This window comes from Vulpes lagopus, chromosome 7 (genome assembly GCF_018345385.1).
Source record: "Vulpes lagopus strain Blue_001 chromosome 7, ASM1834538v1, whole genome shotgun sequence".
Taxonomy (NCBI): Eukaryota; Metazoa; Chordata; class Mammalia; order Carnivora; family Canidae; genus Vulpes; species Vulpes lagopus.
This window is the reverse complement of record NC_054830.1, coordinates 68,957,968-68,985,493: the sequence shown is the minus strand read 5'-3', so window position 1 is coordinate 68,985,493 and position 27,526 is coordinate 68,957,968.

Below are 27,526 nucleotides of genomic sequence, written 5' to 3'. Positions count from 1 at the left end.
TGTCGTTTCTAATTGCTGAGTAATATTCCATTGTATACATAAACCACATCTTCTTTATCCATTCATCTTTCGATGGACACCGAGGCTCCTTCCACAGTTTGGCTATTGTGGCCATTGCTGATAGAAACATCGGGGTGCAGGTGTCCCGACGTTTTATTGCATCTGAATCTTTGGGGTAAATCCCCAACAGTGCAATTGCTGGGTCGTAGGGCAGGTCTATTTTTAACTCTTTGAGGAACCTCCACACAGTTTTCCAGAGTGGCTGCACCAGTTCACATTCCCACCAACAGTGTAAGAGGGTTCCCTTTTCTCCGCATCCTCTCCAACATTTGTTGTTTCCTGCCTTGTTAATTTTCCCCATTCTCACTGGTGTGAGGTGGTATCTCATTGTGGTTTTGATTTGTATTTCCCTGATGGCAAGTGAGGCAGAGCATTTTCTCATGTGCATGTTGGCCATGTCCATGTCTTCCTCTGTGAGATTTCTCTTCATGTCTTTTGCCCATTTCATGATTGGATTGTTTGTTTCTTTGGTGTTGAGTTTAATAAGTTCTTTATAGATTTTGGAAACTAGCCCTTTATCTGATATGTCATTTGCAAATATCTTCTCCCATTCTGTAGGTTGTCTTTTAGTTTTGTTGACTGTATCCTTTGCTGTGCAAAAGCTTCTTATCTTGATGAAGTCCCAATAGTTCATTTTTGCTTTTGTTTCTTTTGCCTTCGTGGATGTATCTTGCAAGAAGTTACTGTGGCCAAGTTCAAAAAGGGTGTTGCCTGTGTTCTCCTCTAGGATTTTGATGGAATCTTGTCTCACATTTAGATCTCTGATCCATTTTGAGTTTATCTTTGTGTATGGTGAAAGAGAGTGGTCCAGTTTCATTCTTCTGCATGTGGATGTCCAATTTTCCCAGCACCATTTATTGAAGAGACTGTCTTTCTTCCAATGGATAGTCTTTCCTCCTTTATCGAATATTAGATGGCCGTACATTTCAGGGTCCACTTCTGGGTTCTCTATTCTGTTCCATTGATCTATGTGTCTGTTTTTGTGCCAGTACCACACTGTCTTGATGACCACAGCTTTGTAATACAACCTGAAATCTGGCATTGTGATGCCCCCAGCTAAGGTTTTCTTTTTTAAAATTCCCCTGGCTATTCGGGGTCTTTTCTGATTCCACACAAATCTTAAAATAATTTGTTCTAACTCTCTGAAGAAAGTCCATGGTATTTTGATAGGGATTGCATTAAACATATAAATTGCCCTGGGTAACATTGACATTTTTACAATATTAATTCTGCCAATCCATGAGCATGGAATATTTTTCCATCTCTTTGTGTCTTCCTCAATTTCTTTCAGAAGTGTTCTATAGTTTTTAGGGTATAGATCTTTTACCTCTTTGGTTAGGTTTATTCCTAGGTATCTTATGCTTTTGGGTGCAATTGTAAATGGGATTGACTCCTTAATTTCTCTTTCTTCAGTCTCATTGTTAGTGTATAGAAATGCCATTGATTTCTGGGCATTGATTTTGTATCCTGCCACGCTACCAAATTGCTGTATGAGTTCTAGCAATCTTGGGGTGGAGGCTTTTGGGTTTTCTATGTAGAGTATCATGTCATCGGCGAAGAGGGAGAGTTTGACTTCTTCTTTGCCAATTTGAATGCCTTTAATGTCTTTTTGTTGTCTGATTGCTGAGGCGAGGACTTCCAGAACTATGTTGAACAGCAGTGGTGAGAGTGGACATCCCTGTCTTGTTCCTGATCTTAGGGGAAAGGCTCCCAGTGCTTCCCCATTGAGAATGATATTTGCTGTGGGCTTTTCGTAGATGGCTTTTAAGATGTCGAGGAAAGTTCCCTCTATCCCAACACTCTGAAGGGTTTTGATCAGGAATGGATGCTGTATTTTGTCAAATGCTTTCTCTGCATCTAATGAGAGGATCATATGGTTCTTGGTTTTTCTCTTGCTGATATGATGAATCACATTGATGGTTTTACGAGTGTTGAACCAGCCTTGTGTCCCAGGGATAAATCCTACTTGGTCATGGTGAATAATTTTCTTAATGTGTTGTTGGATCCTATTGGCTAGTATCTTGTTGAGAATTTTTGCATCCATGTTCATCAGGGATATTGGTCTGTAATTCTCCTTTTTGGTGGGGTCTTTGTCTGGTTTCGGAATTAAGGTGATGCTGGCCTCATAGAACGAATTTGGAAGTACTCCATCTCTTTCTATCTTTCCAAACAGCTTTAGTAGAATAGGTATGATTTCTTCTTTAAACGTTTGATAGAATTCCCCTGGGAAGCCATCTGGCCCTGGACTCTTGTGTCTTGGGAGGTTTTTGATGACTGCTTCAATTTCCTCCCTGGTTATTGGCCTGTTCAGGTTTTCTATTTCTTCCTGCTCCAGTTTTGGTAGTTTGTGGCTTTCCAGGAATGCGTCCATTTCTTCTAGATTTCCTAATTTATTGGCGTACAGCTGTTCATAATATGTTTTTAAAATCGTTTGTATTTCCTTGGTGTTGGTAGTGATGTCCCCTTTCTCATTCATGATTTTATTAATTTGAGTCTTCTCTCTCTTCTTTTTAATAAGGTTGGCTAATGGTTTATCTATCTTATTAATTCTTTCAAAGAACCAACTCCTGGTTCTGTTGATCTGTTCCACAGTTCTTTTGGTCTCGATATCATTGAGTTCTGCTCGAATTTTAATTAACTCTCTTCTTCTGCTGGGGGTGGGGTCTATTTGTTGCTTTTTCTCTAGTTCCTTTATGTGTAAGGTGAGCTTTTGAATTCGAGATCTTTCCAGTTTTTGAATGTATGCTTGTATTGCGATGTATTTCCCCCTCAGGACTGCTTTTGCTGCATCCCAAAGATTTTGAACGGTTGTATCTTCATTTTCATTAGTTTCCATGAATCTTTTTAATTCTTCCTTAATTTCCTGGTTGACCTTTTCATCTTTTAGCAGGATGGTCCTTAACCTCCACGTGTTTGTGGTCCTTCCATATTTCTTGTTGTGATTAAGTTCTAATTTCAAGGCATTATGGTCTGAGAATATACAGGGGACTATCCCGATCTTTTGGTATCGGTTCAGACCCGATTTGTGACCCAGTATATGGTCTATTCTGGAGAAAGTTCCATGTGCACTTGAGAAGAATGTGTATTCAGTTGAGTTTGGATGTAAAGTTCTGTAGATATCTGTGAAATCCATCTGGTCCAGTGTATCATTTAAAGCTCTCGTTTCTTTGGAGATGTTGTGCTTAGAAGACCTATCCAGGGTAGAAAGAGCTAGATTGAAGTCACCAAGTATAAGTGTATTATTATCAAGGTATTTCTTGAGTTTGGTTATTAATTGGTTTAAATATTTGGCAGCTCCCACATTCGGGGCATATATATTGAGTAGTGTTAAGTCCTCTTGTTGGATAGATCCTTTGAGTATGAGATAGTGTCCCTCTTCATCTCTCACTATAGTCTTCGGGGTAAATTTTAATTTATCTGATATAAGGATGGCAACCCCTGCTTTCTTTTGAGGACCATTTGAATGGTAAATGGTTCTCCAACCTTTTATTTTCAGGTTGTAGGTGTCCTTCTGTCTAAAATGAGTCTCTTGTAGACAGCAAATAGATGGGTCCTGCTTTTTTATCCAGTCTGAAACCCTGCGCCTTTTGATGGGGTCATTAAGCCCGTTCACGTTCAGAGTTACTATTGATAGATATGAGTTTAGTGTCATCATATCTATTCAGTCCTTGTTTTTGTGGATTGTTCCACTGAACTTCTTCTTAAAGGGGAATTTTAAGAGTCCCCCTTAAAATTTCTTGCAGAGCTGGTTTGGAGGTTACATATTCTTTCAGTTCCTGCCTGTCTTGGAAGCTCTTTATCTCTCCTTCCATTTTGAATGAAAGCCTTGCTGGGTAAAGTATTCTTGGTTGCATGTTCTTTTCATTTAGGACCCTGAATATATCCTGCCAGCCCTTTCTGGCCTGCCAGGTCTCTGTGGAGAGGTCTGCTGTTACCCTAATATTCCTCCCCATAAAAGTCAGGGACTTTTTTTCTCTTGCTGCTTTAAGGATCTTCTCCTTATCTTTGGAATTTGCAAGCTTCACTATTAAATGTCGAGGTGTTGAACGGTTTTTGTTGATTTTAGGGGGGGATCTCTCTATTTCCTGGATCTGAATGCCTGTTTCCCTTCCCAGATTCGGAAAGTTTTCAGCTAGGATTTGTTCAAATACATATTCTGGCCCTCTGTCCCTTTCCGCGCCCTCGGGAACCCCAATTAAACGTAGGTTTTTCTTCCTCAGGCTGTCGTTAATTTCCCTTAATCTGTCTTCATGGTCTCTTAATTGTCTGTCTCTTTTTTCCTCAGTTTCCCTCTTTGCCATCAACTTGTCTTCTATGTCACTCACTCGTTCTTCCACCTCGTCAAGCCTCGTCGTTAGGACTTCTAGCTTGGATTGCATCTCATTTAATTGATTTTTAATTTCTGCCTGATTGGATCTAAATTCTGCAGTCATGAAGTCTCTTGAGTCCTTTATGGTTTTTTCTAGAGCCACCAGTAGCTGTAAAATAGTGCTTCTGAATTGGCTTTCTGACATTGAATTGTAATCCATATTTTGTAACTCTGTGGGAGAGTGGGCTGTTTCTGATTCTTTTTTTTGAGGGGTTTTCCTTCTAGTCATTTTGCTCAGTGCAGAGTGGCCAAAAACAAGTTGTATTGGGAAAAGGAGAAAAAGAGAGAGAAGGAAAGAAAAGAGAAAAAGAAAAAAGAGAAAGAAGAAAAAAATAGGGGAAAAAGAGAAGAAAAAGAAAGAAAAAGAAAGAAAGGAGAAAAAAGAAAAAAGGGGGGGTGGGGGAAGCAATCAGAAATCAAGAAGAAAGAGAGAAAAAAAAAAGCACAAAACAAAACAAAACAAAAACAAAAACAAAAACAAAAAAACAAAAAACAAAAAAAACCACGGGGGAGTATCTTCCGATTCTGTGTAGTTTAAGTCCCTTGATTTCCCTTGGAACTGGTCCGTCTCGCTGGTCTTCTGGGGGAGGGGCCTGCTGTGCTGATTCTCAGGTGTTAGCACTTGGGGGAGCTGCTCTGCCCCTGCCTGGTGCAGGGCTCGGTGGGGGTTGTTCACCCCGTGAGGCCCCGGGAGGAAGCCACAGTGGCGGGGGCAGCTCTGGGACCCTGGATCCAGCCCCTGCAGTAGCTCCGGGGCTCTCCTTCTGCAGGGCCTGGGGGCTCCGGGGCGGGGCCGCTGATCTGCTCAGTTCCAGGCAGGAGCGTCCTTGCTGTCCTGGGCCCTCCCGGCCTCTGCCTGTCCCGGGGGAGGCCGGATCCTGGGCTGTGTCCCGGCGCCCTGTGCTCCGGGGCCTGCGCTGTTGGATTTGCGCTCCCGGCGGTGCAGCCCCCTCCGCGGAGCCGCCGCCCGAGCCTCTCCGAGCTGTTCCCGGAGCCGCGCAGCCCCCTCCGCGCGGAGCTTCTTCCTCTGCGCGAGCCGCCGCCGCTGAGCTGTTCCCGGAGCCGCGCAGCCCCCTCCGCGGAGCCGCCGCCCGAGCCCCTCCGAGCTGCTCCCGGAGCCGCGCAGCCCCCTCCGCGCGGAGCTTCTTCCTCCGCCCGAGCCGCCGCCCGCCGCCGCTGAGCTGTTCCCGGAGCCCCGCAGCCCCCTCCGCGGAGCCGCCGCCCGAGCCCCTCCGAGCTGCTCCGGGTCCCGCCGAGCGCTGCAGCCCTTAGGGAGCTCGGCGCACTCTCCGGGGCGCAGTTCCTCTGTTACTGTCCCAGGGAGCCCGAGGGCGTCCCCGCCTTTCTGGGGATCCTGCTCCAATTCCCGGGGAGCCCCTTTCCGCGGGGAAGGTCGGTGCAGCTCCTGCTCCTCCGGGACGGGGCTCTCCTGTCCTGGGGACACTCGCCCCGGCCTCAGCCCGGCTCCTCGCGGGGCCCCTCCCCCTCGGAGGCCTTTTGTTTCTTTATTTCTTTTTCCCCGTCTTCCTACCTTGATAGAAGCGCGAACTCTTCTCACTGGAGCGTTCCAGCTGGTCTCTCTTTAAATCTCAGGCCGAATTCGTAGGTTTTCAGGATGATTGGATGGTTTTCTAGGTAATTTGCTGAGGACAGGTGACCTGGAGACCCTACTCCTCCGCCATCTTGCCCCTCCCCCACTAATTAATTTATCTTATATGTATATCTTCTATAAACAGATTAAAATGTAAAGTTTTCTTAGTTCAGTATGCACGCAACCATGATGTAAACCCAACCAAATATTCTCACCTTACTTTCCACTCACCTCCTCTTATATACTCTTTAATAAAATTGAACTGCTCCTAGCACCTAATTTTAAGATATCCTCCTTGCTTTCAGTGATCCATCTGACAGCCTTTTCCCTGTTGTGTGTGGGCTCCTATCCTACCAAAGTTAGTCCTAAGGCTGCCTCCTATAAGAAATTTATCCAAATTATTATAAGCAGGAAGCAGTCTTTCTCACCAAATCCCAGTAATGCATCCCCTGACAAGTCCCTTAAACTCTGCACTTTCAGCCTGGCATCTCAATGCATTACATCTGCCCTTTGGAACTCAAGCTGCTGCTTCCCCTCCTCCCAAGTTTTCATTTAAATTTCAGTTAGTTAACATACCAATATCCCTTTTCCTTTTAATTTTTTTTAATTTAATTTAATTCTTCAGTAAGCTCTATACCTAATGTGGGGCTTGAACTCTCAACTCTGAGATTAAGAGTTGCATCCTCTATCGATTGAGCCAGCCATGCATGCCTTACCTCCTAACACCCCACCCCACACCCCTACCCCAACAAGCTTCTTGATGACAGGATTTGTGTGGTGTTCAGCTTCTTATCCTCCCACTCTCGTATCTGCCACTAAGCCTTGCCAATAGTAAGCAGTCATAAATAAGATGAATATGTGGATGGATGGATGGATGGATGGATGGATGGATGGATGGGTAACTGAATGAATGAATCCAGCAAATGTCTAACCAGTGGTTCTCTCCTACAATAGTTTCATTTCTTGATCCTTATTCTTAGATGAGCTGGCTTTGCTAAGGGTATCCCAAGCTGGGCTCAGCAGATTAGCAGGGAATCTCTCTCCTGCTTTTGAGGCAGAAGAGTATAACCTGGTTGCAGGGCAGAGCTAGAACATGAAAAACTGTGCCAAGGAAATCCTTCCCACCTACACCTGCAAAGGATGAAAGGCAGGATTTTACCTGACCAAGGCTCTTACCCTCCTACAGGGTGACCACACAATCTCATATTCCAAATTTCTGAGAGTGAAGAAAAGGTTTATTAATGGTTATTCTGAAACAATAGCTATGACCCAGGACTGTCCCAAGTAAAAATGACAAAAGATTACCCTACCCTTGGATACATTTCATCATCTATCAATTGGGTTAATAATGCTAACCCAATAAGAGTTTTCTACAAGATGAAACATGACCATAAAAGTGAAGCGCCCAGTGTGACATCTGGCACACCAATAGTGGTCAATAAAGAACTGCTCCTTCCCCCACTGCTTAAGAAAAGCACTTTATTTTTACATTTACTGATCTATGTAATCCACTCAATGAACCTTTGTGGTAACCAAGGTAGACACCATCATCTCCTTTTACTGAGAAGCATGCAAGTCAAATGAGTCTCCACTAGAAGCTCAGGTCATTCATGATGAAGCCAGGACTTAAACACAGGCACATCTGTCTCCAAACTAAAACTCTTTCTACTGCAACATCCAGGTTTTATGAGCTCCACAGATAAGACAGATACCTTGTAACATGAGGCTGAAGTTGTGAGACAGTGGGCAGAGGGCTCATAAAAGGACAACTGAAAGTCCACCCTCTTCTCAGTCCTAAGGGAGACAGAGATTCCAGCCTAGAAACACTAGTTTCATCAGCCTCGTCCTTTCCAGAAGGAGACAATTTCCTGGCTCTGTCATAAGCAGTTTCACGCTATATCTCAGAGGTGGCTGCATTTCAGTAGAGGGTGGGAAGAGAGTTGGAATACACCACAGTGGTCTACACAGATTAGGAACTCAGGGTTGATCAGGGAATGGTAACGATCTGGAAGGAGGCAGTTTTCTGGTAGGTTTAGCAAGCATGCAAAAACATCAGTTATGTGTACATATCCACAAGCATCCTGGCTAAAGACCAACTACCCACTACTGTTCCCAAATGAGACCAAACAATTAGAAAAGCCAGGCATTATCCCTTCTGTTCACGCTTCACTTCCAAAAGACAAATGGTGATTTGTCTAACTCATATATAATTCCTTATCTCTATGTTCTTATGTGAATGTGTTGTCTGATCTTGATTCATCTATGAGTGATGCAAAACTTATTAAAGTCCAACCCAATTTATCAATGAATAGTTCCTACTTCATAGAGAATATGAAAGGTTTTCAACACTGGTACCACATGCCCCTCCTCCTCTAAATTTAAATATAAGAGCATTCATGCTTTCTCATTTCCCTTGCTCACATATCCTTCTCCTTACCTACAAAACTAGTCCATTCCCCTGTGGACCAGATTTCTTCAACCTCAACTTCCAAGACTGTGCTCCATCAGCCATCCATCCCCTCTAATACTCGTTCTCAATTACCTCCACTCTGGCTTCTTCCCCTCAGCCTACAAATATGCATAAGTCTTAGAGATCCTTAAAAACCAACAAAAAAAAACTTTTCATTTCCCCTTCCAGTTCCCACTTCTTGGTTTTTCCCTTCATCAACTATATTGACAGTGTAACAAACACTAATTGTCTCTACTGGCTCAATTCCCATTCGTCTTCAAAGCATTACAATATGGCTATCCTAAAGACTCCACTGAAACATCACCATTGAAACATAGCTTGACAATAAAAACTAATACCTCAGTAGCTGCATGAGTTAACCTGTCAAATACAATAGTCTCACTTACTTCTTTTTCTCCTTCCTTGATCATTACAGCCAGAAGCATGGGGGCTATCTCCAGGGTGTTCTCATCACCCCCCACAGCCAATCAATCACAAATCTTACATGAAAAGAAGCCTACAAGGAGATGAAAGAGTCTGAGTCCCAGCCTAGAACTTGCTACCAATTTGTTTTGTGATTTTATATTAGCCACTACCATATCCAAGCCTCAGCATCCTCAGCTGTACAATTGAGGATTAAGAGTGAACGAGTTCAACCCTTCCTTTGGGTATAATACACCTAAGCCATCACTTTCTAGGCCTGTTTGCCTATTGAGTGCCTAAGGATTGGTTAGTTTAGAGTCTCATTCCCTTTCAAACATCATCCATCTCACCTCTCTCTACAGGTCTTTCAATTACTGATAGCACAGCTGAATCTATCCATTGTGCTCCCCACAGCCCTGGTTCTGAATGTTCCCAATTGGCAAAGAACTGGGATTTCCATTTCATCAAAGCCTGTTTTCTTTAACAATTCAATTATCATTGCATTACTGAGTCCTTGTTCTGCTATGGACGAGTGAAATCATAACATTAAGCAGTTTCCCCGATGAAGAGCCAAAAAAATGCAAAGGAAGTAACATCTGATGACATTCAGTGATTGAGAAGAAACTAAATAACTTTAGAAACTACATTCAGTCGAGACCTGGCATCAAGTGGCAGCTAAACCATAGTCCAGGTTTCTAGCCACTCATCCTCTTACCTAGCTAGAAGGGGAGGGGATGGCCAACACGGGACCAGCTCCATTTAGATCAGCTTGCATTCATCACAGCACACATTGGGCTTGGAGTCAGGCACTGTGCTTGGGGAATATAAAATGGAAAAACATAATCCTTCCTACCAGAGCCCTTATTGCCAAAGAATGAACAATCCATCTTTTCTTCTGGAAGATGGTAACAAGAATTAGTGTGTTGGAACAACAAGGATTTTGGTCTCAAGCAGACTTGTTTCTAAATTCTGATAACTGCATTACTTAGTCATGGGTGTTGAGGCAAGTTAATTAACCCCTCTAAGCCTCATTTTTTCCATCTGTAAAATGGGTTTTGTACTTTACAGGCTTGCTAAGAGGGTTAGAGTTAACATTAAAAAAAAACATGCTGCTTGGCACATGGCAAGTGCTATGAAAATGATCATAATCAATAGTCCTAGTAGGAAAATAGTCATTTGCCAGACATGTGAGATTAAACAAATTACTTTGCTTTTTGACCCTCAACATGTTTACCTCCTTTAAAAAGTAGCTAATAGAACCCATCTCACAGAATTCTGTGCAGGCCAAATTTTATAATGCACATAAAATTAGTTGATAAGCCATAAAATACCCAGGTGCTATAAAATGCTGTTACTGATGACAAATAGGGTAAGGAATAAGGACATCCCAATCTCATAGACCCATGGGTCACTTTCTCTTCTAGCAAAAGTTTATTTTCATTTTTAAAAAGATTTTATTTATTTATGAGAGACAAGAAAGAGAGAGGCAGAGACATAGGCAGAGGGAGAGGCAGGCTCCTTGAGAGGAGCCCGATGTGTGGGACTCGATCCTAGGATCACAACCTAAGCAGAAGGCAGATGCTCAATCACTGAGCCACCCAGGTGTCCCAATTTTCCTTTTTAAACAATCATATGCCACTTAACATGTGCCAGTTACTGGCCTAGTGGTTCATAATAGTAATCTCTGGTCTTCATAACAAAGCTTTGAGGGTAGGTACTTTTACCATCCCCATTTTAAGATGGGAAACAGGCTCAAAAAAGCTAAGTAATTCACCCAAGGTTTTATGGATGGTGGGCACTCTTATATACTATGCCCTACTAACCACTGAATTATCTCTAAAACTTACATTGTACCTGCAGTAACAAGCAAATTTCCCCCAAATAATCCAAAAACTAGCTACACGGTCCTGTTTTATGCCCCCTATCTCCTTCTCTATAAAATCACGGAGAAATGCTAGATGGTTCTGCCCACAGTACACTGGTTTTTGAAGATTAAATTACATAAACCAACAACATTTCCATCTAGCTTCACTATTATTTTTTATTTTTTGTTATTTATTTATTCCTAAGAGACACAGAGAGAAGCAGAGACATAGAGGGAGAAGCAGAATCTTCACAGGGAAGCCCAATATGGGACTTGATCCCTGGACTGGGATCACACCCTGAGTCAAAGGCAGATGCCCAACCGCTGAGCCACCCAGGTGTCCCTAGCTACATTATTTTAATGAAGAAGTTTCCTACATATTTCCCTGTTAATTGTTATTAATTCTTATAAACCACTTGGTCAGAATAGAGAGCATTTTTAACAAGTGCAATGATAATCAACAACAAAAAGCACAGACACGGGCAAAGGGCATATGTTCCATGAGTGTCAATAAAGAACACAATAAAAATAGGGAGATGAAGGCAGCTGTGTGATGCAGGAGGCTCCACTTCATCATCCCCCTGGAAAGAAGAGTTTCCCCAGCTTTCAAGTCTCCATAAAGCTGTTGGTAATAGTACCTGGCTGAGATGCCCTTCAAGAAATTCCCACTGGCATTCCTATATGTGGCTTGAGATCACTATGGCCTCATCTACCAATCTACCATTCTGGGGACTCTGGCTCTTTGTCTGCCTCTCACCTGTGCAGGGGATTGACAAAAGCAACCCACCTTCTCTGTACCTACCCCAAGTCTGGGGGAGAGGAAGGTCAATTTCCAGGTGCATCAATCTTCCCTGAAGTCTCTTCCCGAGGTAGGTAGGGAGCGAGTCCTATTTTGTAGCTGAGGAAACCAAGCATCCTCAGAATGGAGTGACTGAGAAAGATGGACCAGCAAGGTATGGGGGGAAAATACAGTCTGGTCTCCCAACAGATCGGGACCAAATTCTCCCTATACTTTGGCTGAGAGTAGAAACTTGGAAAGGTGACTTGTGAAGGTCAGCTCCATGAACCTGGGTCCTTACCTGCAACATGTAAAGAATATCCGTCTCCTCCCAGGGTTGCTGTGAAAGCTGAAATAAGATAACGTATATGAAAGCCCTAGCCTCGTATCCAGCACATACATAATCAGCCCCCACAAAAAATGTCACTCTCCTCCTTACTCCCTTTCCCCAATCATGTCATCTGGGGAACAACTGAAGAAGCATAAGGGCTTTTCAGTGTGGAAAGATGAAGCCTCAGAAAGATAGTGAGCAGAAGAGAGGAGAGAAGAAGAATTACTTTAAGTAGTCCTCAAAAAACAACTCAAATTGGCTGGATAAAAGTTCCGGGTTGGGGAATGAGGGTAAGGATGGGGGTGGTACAAGTTGACGCATCATAGCAGTGAACTTCCTGGCATTCAGCTGCTCTGAACGTTTTCAGAGAAAAATCATTCTTCATCTACAAGTTATGACCTTATGAATAATTTTTTGTTCATTAGCATGCACAGAAAAATCTGGTCATTTCAAAAGGACCACTTGAAACTCTTCTGCACGCATAACGGGCACTAAGAATCAATGCAGAGGCACAGTAGAGGCCTGCAGATAGTCTCTTTCCCAAATGCTTCACAAAGCCTTGTTCTAATTAAAGGGTATGCTTTTGCCTTTCAAGAGAGACCAGGACCTCCGGCAATCTTAGTGCAGAGTCTAGAGTCTTCCCTTTATCCCCAGGACTGGCATACACAGGGGCCAATTAAATGATGAGTGAACGAAGGACGTGGATAACGAAGTGAATGGTCGCTCGTTTCTGCCGCTGGTGACATGTTCTGTGCATGCTGCTTCTGTCCATTTTCAAAATCAGTTGCAAGCTTCCTTGGCAAAGATGCCAGTCACTTCCCAAAAATCTCTTCTCCCCCCATCTCTCTGGTAACAAAAAGCTGAATTCCTGAACTTATTCAGAGCGACCACATACCCAGTTAAAGGCATCTATTTCCCAGGCCTCCCTTAAAGGTAGGTATGGCCTTGTGACCAAGGCTGACCAATAAAATTTAAGAACTGCGTGGTCCTTCCAGCAAGTTTCCTTAAAAGGAAGAGGAAAGGCCCTTCTTCTATCCTCCCTCCTTCCCACTTTTGGATTGTCAAGATGGAGCTCCAGCCACCATCTTGGACTGCCAATACAAGACTTGGGATGCAAATGCTATAAGCCGGAAGAGTATAACCAGGCTCCTGATGACTTTTCGGGGCTGTCATAGCAGCTCTGGGCAACCTACTTCCAGATTTAATTTATACAAGAAAATAAACCCTTGGATGTTTGAGATATTTTATAGGGTCTCTGCTAAGCCTAAGGGATCCTGCTCCCAAAGCCCATTCTGGTTTTTCTGGTTGTAACAACCAAATATCCCCAGTGACTCACAGCACTGCCTCTAACTCGTAAGTCTGGACAAACAGACAACCTTCCCATGAATAATTAGTAGCTTGATACCTTAATCACAAAGCTGATGCTTTCTGTGAGGCCATCTTTTGACTTTTATGGCTTTTTAAATATTTTTCTCTAACAAAACCTATACATTAACCCTCTTCTGATCCCTATTCAAGGGCTGCTTTTCACTTCCAGGCTTTTTAAATATTTTTCTCTAACAAAACCTATACATTAACCCTCTTCTGATCTCTATTCAAGGGCTGCTTTTCACTTCCAGAACACAGCTCAGCAAGATGTCTGCCATCCCACTCGAGCCATCTCTGATTCAAATCCCGTCCTCTATCTACCCACTTCAGCCACTGTTTCTATTTGGGAAAATTCACAAATAACCAGTTCACACTTGTTTCTGATTCTGGGGCCCCTCAAAAAAAATGCCACAGTACTTGGATGGAGAGTCATCATGATGGTGACTCAGTCCAAACTCAAAAGCAAACCTCTACCACCACAGGACCAAACTTGATGGGAATTTGGGGTGTTGGCCTGACATACCAACCCCAGGAACGTGACTTTTTACTCAGGCCTAATCACTACCATCACACACAGGACACCAAAATAATTTTATGATGTTCCCAGCTATTTATGGTGAGGTGTAACCAGTGACATTTCAGAAAATGTCTGTCCCACATCTTGGTGCTTGATTTTGTTTTTAAATTGAAGCTGCAGAAGACATTTCACGTGCCGGGCAGCTCACATGCCTGCAGATCCACATGTGATTTGTGGGTATGACTTTTCACTTGAGTATAATTCCATATAAGGTCCTCTTTGCCTTCTAAATGTCAGAAAACTGTCTCGTTCATGGAATCTTGAAGGACTAATTCTGGCTCTAGTTACCACATGCCGTCTGGTATGTGTGTACCTGTCTGTTGGCTTCCCTCAACTCTGTCCCCACCCACGACTCTGCCACCGCAACCCTAACCCCACACTCCCAGACCATAAGAGCCCTCAGGGGAGGAACTCACCTTTTTCCATCTCTATGATGTGTGCATAGTAGGAATTCAACTCACATTATTTATTTATTTAAATGATTCAAGTTCTTTACTTTGGAAAGAATATAAAGATTAAAAGGTTAATCTAATTATAGGATTATAGACACCATAGTATTATTACATATATAAGTATAAAATTAATCTAAGGTGCTAAGAAACCTCTGATGTAAAATCTTCCAGAAAATCCCGCCTCATTTTAGGAAAGAATACACATACACACACACACACTCATCCATAAATTTCATTTTATCTTTTTTTAAAAAAACATTTTCCCTTTCATAAACTCACTGTTGCTTCTTTAATTCTTACCACTAGAAATGTGAAGGTCAAGCTACAGTCAGCTTAAACAAGAATGAGTCCTCCTTAGGCCCCCTTCCTGGAAAGGGCAGGAGGGCACCACGGATACAGGACAACAAGTGATTTTGCATCGTGCTCAGTTCAGGTCCTGTCCTTAGAAGTTGATGAAGGAGGCTTTTATTCAGGACTTTTGAAAACAAGTGGGAACTCAAGAGAAAGGAACTTCATCCTCATCCTATAAAATAAATTGTGTACAGTTCATTGGATCCTTAAGCATAAATACCAGAAAACATGCTGCAAGGAATTTTCCAGTGAAGCCATACCATGGTTCTAGCATACCTTCCTTATTAGAAAATATATGAAGCCCTTAGCTAGCCCTGGCTTTGCTCCTCTACTTCTGTTGAGTCCTGTGTCTTTTCATCTGCTGCCCCCCCCTCTTTGCTCCATGCTGGGATACCTCCAGAGAGTCTGCCCCCTGACAGTACAGCTGACGGACGTCTTGTAGAGAAATCTGCCTCCTGTCTGCAATTGTATGCAGCTTAGTCTCTCTCTCTTTCCTTTTCTCTCTCCTTCTCCTTCTCCTTCTCTCTCTCTCTCTCTCTCATAACTAAATAATTCTTCCATAGCATTTCCTGGGCCCTTCCATATCAACTGTTCCCTGAACCATGGCCTGGAAATGTCTCCAAGCAGTAACCTGGGACATTCACAGAGCTCACCTCATTTGTTTCTCATCTCTTAGGGATCAAAGGTACTTCATTGTCTAATATTGGGGGGGGTCTCGACACTGTTGCTTCATATAGTTTGTATGGTTTGGGAGGGTTACTTTAGGGAGGATGTATCTGGTCTTTTGACTCCACTGTGGCAAGAAGCAGAAGTCCTATATTCACTTTTAAAATGAAATCCCCCCCAAAAAAATAAATAAATAAAATAAAATGAAATCCCAAACATTATATGGTCTCATTCATTTGGGGAATATAAATAATAGTGAAAGGGAATCAAGGGGAAAGGAGAAAAAATAAGTGGGAAATATCAGAAAGAGAGACAGAACATGGAAGACTCCTAACTCTGGGAAACGAACTAGGGGTGGTGGAAGAGGAGGAGAGCTGGGGATGGGGGTAACTGGGTGGCGGGCACTTGACAGGATGAGCACTGGGTGTTATTCTGTATGTTGGCAAATTGAACACCAATAAAAAATAAATTTATTATTAAAAAATAATAAAATAGAATAAAATGAAATGAAAATCCCAAACAAGATAAAACTAAACAAATAAACTACACGTTTGTTTGACTGACTGACAGACAAGCAGACTGATGGAACTGAGATCAGATAAACTTGCCAAGATATCTTTAAAACAGATTTTGATGTTAATTCGGACAAATAGTTACTAGGTCACTTTTTGCTTGAAACCAACTTGCTCCTTGAATACAACAAAGCATCAATTGTTTAACGAAGTAAATCATCCTTAAGTCTGTTGTCTTCCAGTTGCCTGCAAACACTCAACTATCTTTTCCAACCTAAGAAAGTCACAAACGTCTTCCCAAGTCCAAAATGTAATAGCATCCATTCTGTGTGGTTGTCTCAGCAAATCCTCCTCCTCCTCTCCCTCCTCCTCCTCATTCAGGTGCTTTTTGTCCTCCTGGGTGTTCCCCTTCCTCGGCAGAGAATAACCACTTCTAAGGCTAATTGTAAGGGTGAGTTTGGTTTTGGTTTTCCTTTCAGGTTTTTACTTGAAAATATTTTTTATTGTCCTACCTTTCCTTGTGTTCTGGCTCTGTTTGGACAATAATGATGTGTTCTTAATTGTAATCATATAAAGTCTCTCTTATGTGGAGGAGTGGAAGTAGCGCCCATTCTATTGATCCTATCATCTCAGCTCTCCTCTCCCATGTCCCACTCCCCACTCCTTAGGAGGTTTTATACTGCTTCCTTCTCCAGCAAATTGTCCTCATCCACCTCTGGTGGATTTCTGAATTCCTTGGCTCTAGGATGACTCAGGAAATCCCTAAATCCCCAAGTAGGTAAATAGGCTCAAAACGAGTCAAGAAGGGGGAACAGGGAAGTAGAGCTGTACCAGAAGGCTGGGCCCTTGCTGCTCTACTCTGAGTCACCCCAAGTACACCATTTAAAGTAGTCTGTAGTCCTAATTACTTCTTTTTCCTGACCACTGCAGCACTGACCCTTGCAAATACTAAAGACACAGCAAATATGTTTTACCTTCTAGACCACAGACAGCTCTTCAAAACGCCTTCAAGGTAAGAGGGTTATATTACTCCCCAGCTTTTGAAGGAAAAAAAAACTTTTTTTCCTTCAAAAATGGAGAGATGGCCAAAAATAAAGAATGCCCACTTGTCTTGGTTTACTTGGGACTGAAGGAGGTTGCCCAGGATGGAAAAGGTATCTGCTTTGCTGTGGGACTTTTAGTTTTAAAACTAGACAGGCCCATGTCTACGAGGATGTTTATCTGGCACTTCCTGGTTGCATGCCATGCCACTTCTGGTTCACCCTAACAACTATCCCCAGTGATGAGATGATTTAAAAAGATGATCAAGGCAAAAGTCAATCACAATTATGTTCAAAAGTAAATATCCCCAATCACTTATTCTCCAAGTATTGTCAATTCAGTGTACAATATGACAGTTTGGCAAACATTTTTGGTGTCTTTAAACATATTTATCTGTTTTTTTAAATGTTCCAGTTTCAAAAATAGTTTCCTGCTCTATTTATTTCTATTTCATTTTTTTAATATTTTTATTTATTTACTTTAGAGAAACAGAACATGAGTGGGAGGAGTGGAGGGAGAGAGAGAGAGTCCTAAGCAGACTACTCACTGAGCTCAGACACCGATGTGGGGCTCGATCTCACGACCCTGAGATCATGACCTGAACTGAAATCAAGAGTCTGACACTGACCCAACACAGCCACCAGGTTCCCCTATTTCTTTTTCATTTTTTAGTATTATATCTTTCCTTCCATGATTTTAAGAGAGAAATTCTGGAGTCACTTTAATGGCCATTGATGGGGAAACAGAGGACTAGCTGAGGACAAAGCACATTGACAAGCCCTTGAAATAGGGAGAGTGACATTCCTCTACAGACTCAACTGCCTCGATGTTCATACTTTGCTAAGGGCAGAAGGCAATCTTAGCTCCACCCCCAGGATCCTCTGAGTCTACTTTAACATATAAAAATTCCTTTAGAAATTTCCCTTTATCTCTAAACCCCCAAGACACGGTTTGGCAATCATCCCCCAAGCACGTGGCCCACTGATATACATCTGAAGAGTCTCATGGCTCAGGTTTCATTAGATGGTAGTAAGGGCCCTTTTCTAAACAATAGCCAGCCCCCTCAAGGTCCTGGAAACCTTGCTTCCAAAATTCCTTACAGAGCAGCTATCCCCAAACCCCTCCCAACTCCCAGGTGTATAATCAGCCTCCCCTCACAGGCCTGGGGCAGCAGCTCTCCCTGCCCACGGGTCCTGTCCCCATGCTTTTAATAAAACCACCATTTTGCACCAAAGATGTCTCAAGAATTCTTTCTCTGTTGTCAACACCGGACCTCACCTATATTCCAAAACTTCATCAGCCGGTATAATGGAACACTTAAAAAAAAAAACCGTGGTCTGAATTACAAACATTTTTTGCTTTATACCAAAAATAGCATAAATCCCTGTGAAGAAAAATACCAACACGTATCTGTTACTTGGAAAAATGTTTATATGCTTCTATGTACATATGTGTAGGTATTAGCAGTTTTCTAAATAATACATATGTGCTTGTTGGCCCTCTTCTCCAGAAAAGATTTACGTTTGGCTATGACTTTATTTTTGTGCACATTTAACTTATTTCGGCTAATCTATTTTTGCCACTTAGGTTCTTTCAACCAGTCCTCTATTACTGGTTACTTAACTTTTCTACTGAATCCCCTATTACCAGACATACAGGTTTTTTCAGTTCTTCTTTGTCACAAAAAGGAAGCACGGGAAGTACAAAATCATCCTCATTATGTACCAACATTAGACGTATTTGAAAAAAAAGTAAAAAAAAAAAGTAGTGATTGTACAATTTTTATTTCTTATTAAATCATCATTTCAGCCACCTCACTGTAGTGGCCAAACCTTCTTCACCAAACTGCTTTGGCCAAAATGTTTTCAGCCATCTCACCCAGAATCCTGAAGTATGAGCTACATGCTCATTTTGAGGAGAAAACCAGAGACCAAGGTGAAGGGCTTGGAGAGGGAAAGAATAGAGAGGTGTTGGCATGATTGTTACTTTAAAGCCATCGGAACTTACTGTAGTGTTCTTAAGGGTGTGAGGGACCATGGCCTTTACAGAGAAGTCCCTACAATCCTGCTCCCCTCCACCCATGCCTCCCCCTTTCCAGACAGCATCCCAGATAAAACAGATACCATTACGTCCCCCAACATCCTACAGACTTCGAACACTTACTTCTCATTTTTATTTTAAAAGTTTATACATCTCAAACATTCTCCTTTATACTGTAAGAGCCCATTTGACCAGTTATGAAGCCCTTAGCTGCCTGTTACCCTGACTCAAACTGGCACAAGCAATATGGAAATTGGTGACTTCACATAACAAAGTCCAGAAGTCATGCAGACCTTCCTTCCATCTCTTCACTCTGCAGCCTCAGCATGTCAGCTTTGTGCAGTGATTGCCTGTTTGTGTGTCGACAAATGGCTGTCATGACAATCACACACATTAACATGTTCGCGCCCCCAAGGAAAGAGAAAGAGAGGCTTGCCCTCCCAGCCATGCAATATAAGGCTTCCATTTAGTCTGATGTGGCCAATTTAGGACATACACGATAACAGTTGCCAGGCAAATGCTGTGTGCTGACAGACCTAGATGTGGAGTAATTAAGTTTTACCCCCTGAGCTGGGAAAGTGGTAGCTGAATAAAATCAGGGTTCTCTTAGGAAAAAGCAAGAGGAGGGAACCAATTGGATTCAATATGCCCATGCTTCACTTTCCTTAAATGATCCCTTCATTCCTCATTGATTAAATTACCCAGTCAGCTGTGCCTCTCCACCTCTCTGGGTTTTGTAGTTGAAGTGTGGTGGTGAAGGACTCTAGAATCCCAAGGTCATGGCTCACCCTCCAGTTCTGCCACTTTCTTCCTTTGTGAAGAAGCTTTAGAAACTTTTAGAACATCGTTTGAGCTCTCTGCGCTTACTCCCACTAGTGTAAAATGGGATAGTCACAATTGCTATCTCGTGGACCCGTTATACAGATTCCATAAGAAAGCCCATGCAGTGCCTTACGTAAAGTGATGGCATAGCAAATGTTAGCTTTTCTTATTAATGGTAGTGAGCTAATTAGATGTAAACTGTTAATCCTTCCAGTGGTTCTCAAAGCATAGTCCAAACCAGCAGCACTGGTATCACCTGGGAACTTATTAGAAATACAAATGTTCAGGACTCAACAGCAGACCAACTGAATCAGAAACTCTGGGTGTGGGGTCCAGCAGCTGGGTTTTAATAAGCTCTCCTGGCAATTCTGAAGCACATTCAAGCTTGAAAATCATGGCTCTACATCATCGCTATCTCGGGCCAAACTAGACCAGTCGCAGAAAGCACTTCCCAACCATTAGTCAATAAATCTTCCCTCTTGATTTTCCCTCTCCCTCCTGTGCTCCCTCTACTATATCTTCAAGGCCCAGCCCAAATAGTACCTTACTCTGGTGTTACCTCTGCCTGAAACACTCTTCCTTTAAACCTTGCAGGGCTGAGTCCTTCCCATTTCTGAGGCCTCGGATCAAATGGCACCTCTTTAGAAGAGACTTTCCCAGACCACTGAGTCTAAAGTAGCCTGAGCTTCTCTCCACCACACTGCACTGTTCTATTGTTTCCATAGCACTTGCAGCAATCTGAATTTGTTATTTATTTGTTTATTTGTTAATTAAGTTGTCTCCACTCACAGACTTAAGAGCAGTAAAGGCAGGGGCCTTGTCTACTCACCACATAGATCCTCATAGATCCTCAGCCCCTAACACAGTGCCTGGGAGGTAGTAGGCACTCAGGAAATATCTGTTGCATGAACGAATAAATGAAATGACAGTGAGCTTTTTGTAACACCAACACAAGGGCTGGGCTATGTCAGGCTTTTCACATGATTTGAGCCACCATATAATGATGCTAACCAGTGGATGCAGAAGTCTCCGTTCTAAGGTCAGAGAATTACAGCTCCCACGTGGTTCAAAGAGCAGGAGGTCCTCCGTTCCCTCTCTTCTCCACCTAAGCAGAAAACTGACCAGACAGTTGTATTCACTCCTATCTGTAAAGCCATTCAAGCCTTTCCTCGTGGTCTTGGGGGTTTATTTAACTACCCTGACAACTCAGAAAGTTCTTTCCGCCTCCCCATTAAGCCCTATTTCCTGACATCCTGATGTTTCTGGAGATGGAGAACAATTTGTCCATCTCTACTTCATAATAACCCCATGTGGCTGTAAAGCAAGTAATGAAATCAATCCTCGGTTTTCTCTTTTCCAAAATGAGTGACTCCAACTCCCTTCAGTGCTCCTCCAAGGGCCCATTTAAAAATGTCTGATGCTTGTCTGTGGAGCCTCTCCAGATTTTTCCCATTATTTATAAAATGAGGACATTCAAACTGAGAGCAATGATGAGAAAGATTCTGAACATTTCTTTTTCATCAAGTTAGAGGTACGTGTGAACTCTGCCCTGCAGTGACAAAAGCTGGAAATTCGACAGTATGGGTTCAAGTCCCCACTTAGCCACTTGTATGCCTTGCACTTTGGACTCATTATTTAACCTCTGTACTTTGACCCCGCTAAAATGGGAGTTCCTGTTCCCCCAGACTTTTGTGACAATCACATGAGAAAACATATATATGAAGTATGTAAAATGTGAAGTGCTTTATAAGCATAAATAATTGTTCAAGGAGAGAGTGCTTTACATTTCTCTCTTAAAAAAATCAATGCATACAGAGGTCACTACCCATAAATTCAGTTTTGTATCAAGAAAGAAAAGGTAGGGCAGCCGTGGTGGCACAGCGGTTTAGCACCACCTGCAGCCCAGGGCGTGATCCTGGAGACCCTGGATCAGTCCCATGTCAGGTTCTCTGTATGGTGCCTGCTTCTCCCTCTGCCTGTGTCTCTGCCTCTCTCTCTCTCTCTCTCTCTCTCTGTCTCTCTGTCTCTATGAATAAATAAATAAAATCTTAAAAATAAAAATAAATATTAAAAAAAAGAAAGAAAAGGTACCAGATCTAAAAAAGAACACTAGCCCCACCCCCATTAGTTCTTCTGAGGATCCACAGGATAAAATCAGTACCCGAGCTCACAAGTTCCTCTAGCTCATGATCAGAGCACCACATGCTATTTTTGACCTTCACTGGAAAAACTGGCTGCATCAGACTTCCTAGAAAGAGTTTGCTAACATACTAAGCACATTAAGAGGAATCAGAATAAAGTTTTAGTTGTAAGCAGTTTATTCTCCTGTGTAGGAAATAGTCTCCATCGTGGTAAAAGTAAAATATACCAGCTACCAGGAGCAGAACTGACTGATGGCCTCAGGTGCCACAGTGAAACCCATCACTTCTTTGAGGCCACACCTCCCAAAAGCTCTTCCCAGCTAATTGCTGGACTCAGCAGGGATAGCTTGGCTACCCCATTGCCGAAAGATGCAACATGCAGGATTCTTCCGTTGACTGACTTTGGTTCAAGGTTGTCTCCCTTTGCCAAACCTTCCTTGACTGGCACAGCTTCCACCCAATGACTCAACCTCCTTCCTTTCTTCAGGTCAGACAACCATTGGGGTCTGACAGCTGTCAAGCTTCTCTAGCTCCCACCTCATTTTCGCTCACAAGTACTTCCCCTAATAAAATCCTTGGCATCTCTCTCTTAGAGGATCCAGACTAACATTGTAAACAAAAGAAAAAAAAAAGTTTTCAAAGAAACTTTTGTATCTATAGTCATATCTATTCCTTATAAATATCCAAAAATTACACAAAAGGGAAATTGCAGTCCCCACTGTTTGGATGAGGAAATGGGTTAAGTGACTTGGTTGGGATCAGTTACCTCATTTTTTTCACAGGTTTCCTGTATCCCAGTCTTCCATGCTCCGTGTTCAGAAAAGGACTTTGAATTTGCTTTCCCTTTTGATTATTTTTATACTATGACCTATAGCACTTAAAATTTATTAAACAGACACTGTGTAAGCACTTCACACATATTACATTTTTCATTTAATCCTCACAACAACTCAGGAAGGTAGGTACTTTCTCCTTTACACATGTGAGGAAACAGCTCCAAGAACTAATCTATCCAAGCTCATTCCCCTACTAAGTAGAGGACCCAGGACCAGCCCGTGAATCTAAATCTGGTGCTGTTAGGAGTACTGGTGGCTCAGTCAGTTAAGCATCTACCTTTTGCTCAGGTCATGATCCTGGAGTCCCCAAATCAAGCCCTACATGGAGCCCCACATCGGGCTCCCTGCTCAGCAAGGAGTCAGCTTCTCCCTCTCCCTCTGCCCCTCGCCCTGCTCATGCTCTCTCTCCCTCTTTCATTCTCTTGCTCACCCTCTCAAATAAATAAATAAAATCTTTTAAAAAATAAATCTAGTGCTATTAGCACTAATAATAATAATGCCTCTATCTGTAGACGATTTTACGAAGCATGCCTCCATGCATTAGGAAGTGGGATGAGTACCCAGTGGTAACTCTCCCTGCAGAGATCTAAAGAAGATAAGAGATAGGGAAAGGAGCAGTGGGCAGATGGGAGCTGACAAGGTACAAGCAAGTGTGAGGATGATTAACCTTCTCTCAACTGCTTTATCTCAGATTTCAAAAGAGTCATTTGTGGCCATCTCTACTCTCAGGGCCCTATTTCAAAGAAAGTATGGAGCAGGGAGTAAGTTTTTATTTAAGAGATTGCCAGAAAATATTGTCCCAAATAATTGTCCTAAAGTCATTAGGAGTTGAAACCCAGCTCCCTCCTACCTACCAGGCATGTAATGGGGAAGAAAGCATTAGGCATTCAAGGTTCTCCATGATCCAATTCTTAGCCTTTGCTCCAGCTTCACCTCCCCTCATCTCTCTTTCACTTGATGCTTCAATACAACAGCATCCATACAGTGCAATTCCACATTCTGTACATCCGTCTATGCAGTTCACTGTCTAGTTCACCCCTCCTTCCCTTTCACTAACTAACTCTTAGTCATTCTTCAACAACTCCGCTCAGCCACCATATAGGATAGGCACCTTCCACTCCACCTCTAGAATTATCATCATTCTCTCCCACTGTTCCCTACTCCTTTTCTTCATTGCAACCTCAGAATTTCATAAGTAAGGGGATTTCTTTATCCATCTATTCGTTTGTTTCTTATTTAAATCTTGAATTTGGTGAATTCACATCCTCAACTTCTCATGCTACTTGAGAGCAAGGATCCACACTTATTAAATCGTATCCTTCTAGGGTGTTTGGTGCACTAGTATGTCCTCAAATTTGTTGAATAAATGAACAAGCAAAGTTCAGAAAGCACATAGAAGGACAGAGAAGTACAAAATAGCAGAGTTTTGGGGCATTTGTCTAGCTCAGTCAGTGGAACATGTGACTCCTGATCTCAGGATTGTGGGTTTGAGCCTCACACTGGGTATAGATATTACTTAAAAAAATAAAACCTTTAAAAAAAGTAGCAGAAATTTATAAAACAATTAAATATTACTGTTAGTTTCCATAATTACTTATGTTGAGGGAACTCTAAGTGCTTTATAAACATTAGTTTATACTTTATTCACAAGAAGAACCCATTATCTCTACCTCACAAGCAAAGAAAGTAAAGCCAAATAAAGTGACTTTACCAAAAGCAACATAATGAGTTAAATAGGGAGGCTGGTCTTGACTCTGACTAGCTTTATTTTATACCCTGTCTTATTCCCAAAGGATTTGAGGTGGCTTTGAAAGACACAGACAGTTACACAATTTAGAGTGTCCACAAAAACAAAACAAGCCAGTTGCTCAGGAGAAGCACAACTATTTCTGGTACAAGGACTGAAAGAAACTTCTCCCTTGAGTCCTCACAAAGGGTAGCAAACCACATCCTCAAACACATCCTCCTGGACATACAGCAGTGGGGCTCACAGGGTTGTTTGCTAGCATTCCTCAGTGTGGGCTGATGGCACGAGGCCAAGGCTCAGATCCATGGAACAATTCTCCAAGAAACCAAATCAAGACAGGCCAGGTGTGCAATTCTCCGATGGTCTGTCTTAATCCAAAAAGGACATCTGGAGATTCTAGAGGAATCATTTAACTGCACACCCTTCATATGCTGGGCTCTGTGAATTTTACTTCCCATGGGAAAACTTCTAATAAACATTAAGTAATAGGGAATTGAAAGTGACAAGCATCCGGAACATGGTCAACACTGTGGAACTATGAAGCGTTCCATATGATTATCAGTCAGGTGACCTGGGGGAGTATATATGAGTTACAGTGTAGGTTCAGAAGCTGTAACAAAGAGGCCCCAGTATATAATGACTTTGATAAAAGTAAAGTTTATTTCTTTGTGAGGTAACAGTCTAGGTATAGGAGGATCATTCAAGGTGGGTGGGCAGCTCCACTCCACAAGGTCATGTAGGGACCCCGGCTGGGAGCCTGCCCCTACCATCTTCAACATGCAGCTCCCTCTGAGCCCAACCAAGGCAGTTGCCCTGGCTATCACCATTGTAAAGCCCAAGGAAAGAAGAGAGCAAAAGGCAAACAACTTCCTTATAAAAATGTGATCTGAAAGCTACACATATCAATTCTGTTTGCATCCCACTGCCCAAAATTTAGTGACGTGGAAAAACATAGGTGCAAGGAAGACTGGGAATGGAATTTTCTTGGGCAGCCTCACATCTACCTAAAACTCAAGGAGAATAATATTACTTCCAGGAAGAACGGAAAAGTGGATGAGGGAAACCATGTAAATCCGCAAAAAGGAATTCACATCTGCTTAATCCATGGATTAAAGGCCAGTGCACTATTTGCCGAAAGAAAATACAGGTAGACACATATTACAGGTTCAAGTGTTTTGCATTCACATGTTCTTTCCAGTGCACAGACAATAAAGGATCATAACCCCAACGTTCTACATCATATACATGATGTACAGAAGAAATTTTTAAGTTGTTGTTTCTAAATGCCAGCTGTGACCATAAAAGAATCAATTGGGCTTCTGTATAATATCAGGTACTAAGAAACGTCATTTCCTTGTTCATCACCCCCCAAGATAAACTAGTTACAAACTGTAAGTAGGTAAACAATACAATAACAATTGTCTAGAATTCTTAACTCTAAGCCAGTTAAGTGTCAGAGGTTTTGGGACTAGTTGATATTCAGTGATCTTCTCCTAGCAGGCCATTAGATGACAGCATCAATTTATCCTGTTGAAGCATCCTCACTTTGAAACACTAAAAACCCTGATGAAATCAGGATATTGTTATTCTGTCAAGGGAGGTAGAAAGCATATGTCCTGTCACCCAGGTACGATGTCACATTATCGCCATACACGTTTATAAAAATGGAGCAGCAGGATATATCACTTCCCCCATAAGAGAGCATCTGCTCCTTCAGGAGCCTCCTATCCCTACTGACTTCCATGATAGTATTAAAGTTTAGATTCTATATGAGCATTGGTCTACTGGGGACATAGATCTTCTCTTATAAGCAATTCTTTCTCCATGGAGTGAAAGCTTAAGAAACATTCCGTGAAAGTTAAAGTTTTGTCCTAGTTTGTTTGTTCTAGTTTTCTCCACAAGGTGGTAAAGAATATAATGTTGCCAACAGTGTTTAAAGCTGACTGACTCCTCATGTAACGGATTTAGTCCAAGATACGACATGCACGTTTTGTCAGAAGCAAACAGGTACTTAGTGTAGACATCAGGTTGGTAAACATACACCTCTATAGCTTGGAAGGAGTAGTGGTTGCTCTATTAAATAGGAGGGGACTACATGCTATCCGTAGGCATGCCTCCAAGTATACCCTCATTGCTAGACCAAAGAGCCAATGTCAACCTTGAGTAATATGTCATCAATCAATGAATGTCCTTCCAGCTCTGGTTTTCCCAAATGTGCTATGTCCATATGTACATACATATGTGTACGTGTGTGTAAAGAACCATAAACCCAACAGTGCTAGGTTCTATTCAGACACCATTTGCTAAGAGGACAAGGAAAAAGGTTAACATCTGTTGAGTACCTCTTTTTGCCAAGGATACTACTATATCCTTTTCTTTGTTTTTATATTTATTTCTCACAAGACTGCTGTGAGGAGGGATTGTTACCACCATTCTAGAGATGCAGAATCTGAATCACGGACATGTGAAATGATCTGCTCGTGGTCACACAACTTGTGTGGAGAAGCTGAAATTCAACCCAGTCTGACTGTACAGTGCATGTTCTTCCAAATAAACCACACTGCTGATCTGAGATTGAGATCCCATGTACTCCCCACTTACTCTGGGCGCCGCAATATTTAAACAGAAATGGGGCTTGGGTCTACCCAGTTCATGTAGTAGTACCTATAAGGGGCTTTTAATTCCACCAGAACTTTGCTAATAGGCTCCATGAGAATAAAGACCTTGTCTCAATTCTTTACTGCTAAATACATCACATAAATGAGGCCTGTAGCCTCCCCTTAAAAGAGATTATTTGGGGTAAATTTTAGTTTATCTGATATAAGGATGGCTACCCCTGCTTTCTTTTGAGGACCATTTGAATGGTAAATGGTTCTCCAACCTTTAATTTTCAGGCTGTAGGTGTCCTTCTGTCTAAAATGAGTCTCTTGTAGACAGCAAATAGATGGGTCCTGCTTTTTTATCCAGTCTGACACCCTGCGCCTTTTGATGGGGTCATTAAGCCCATTCACGTTCAGAGTTACTATTGAAAGATACGAGTTTAGTGTCATCATGATATCTGTTCATAGAGAATCCAGAAGTGGACCCTCAACTTTATGGTCAACTAAT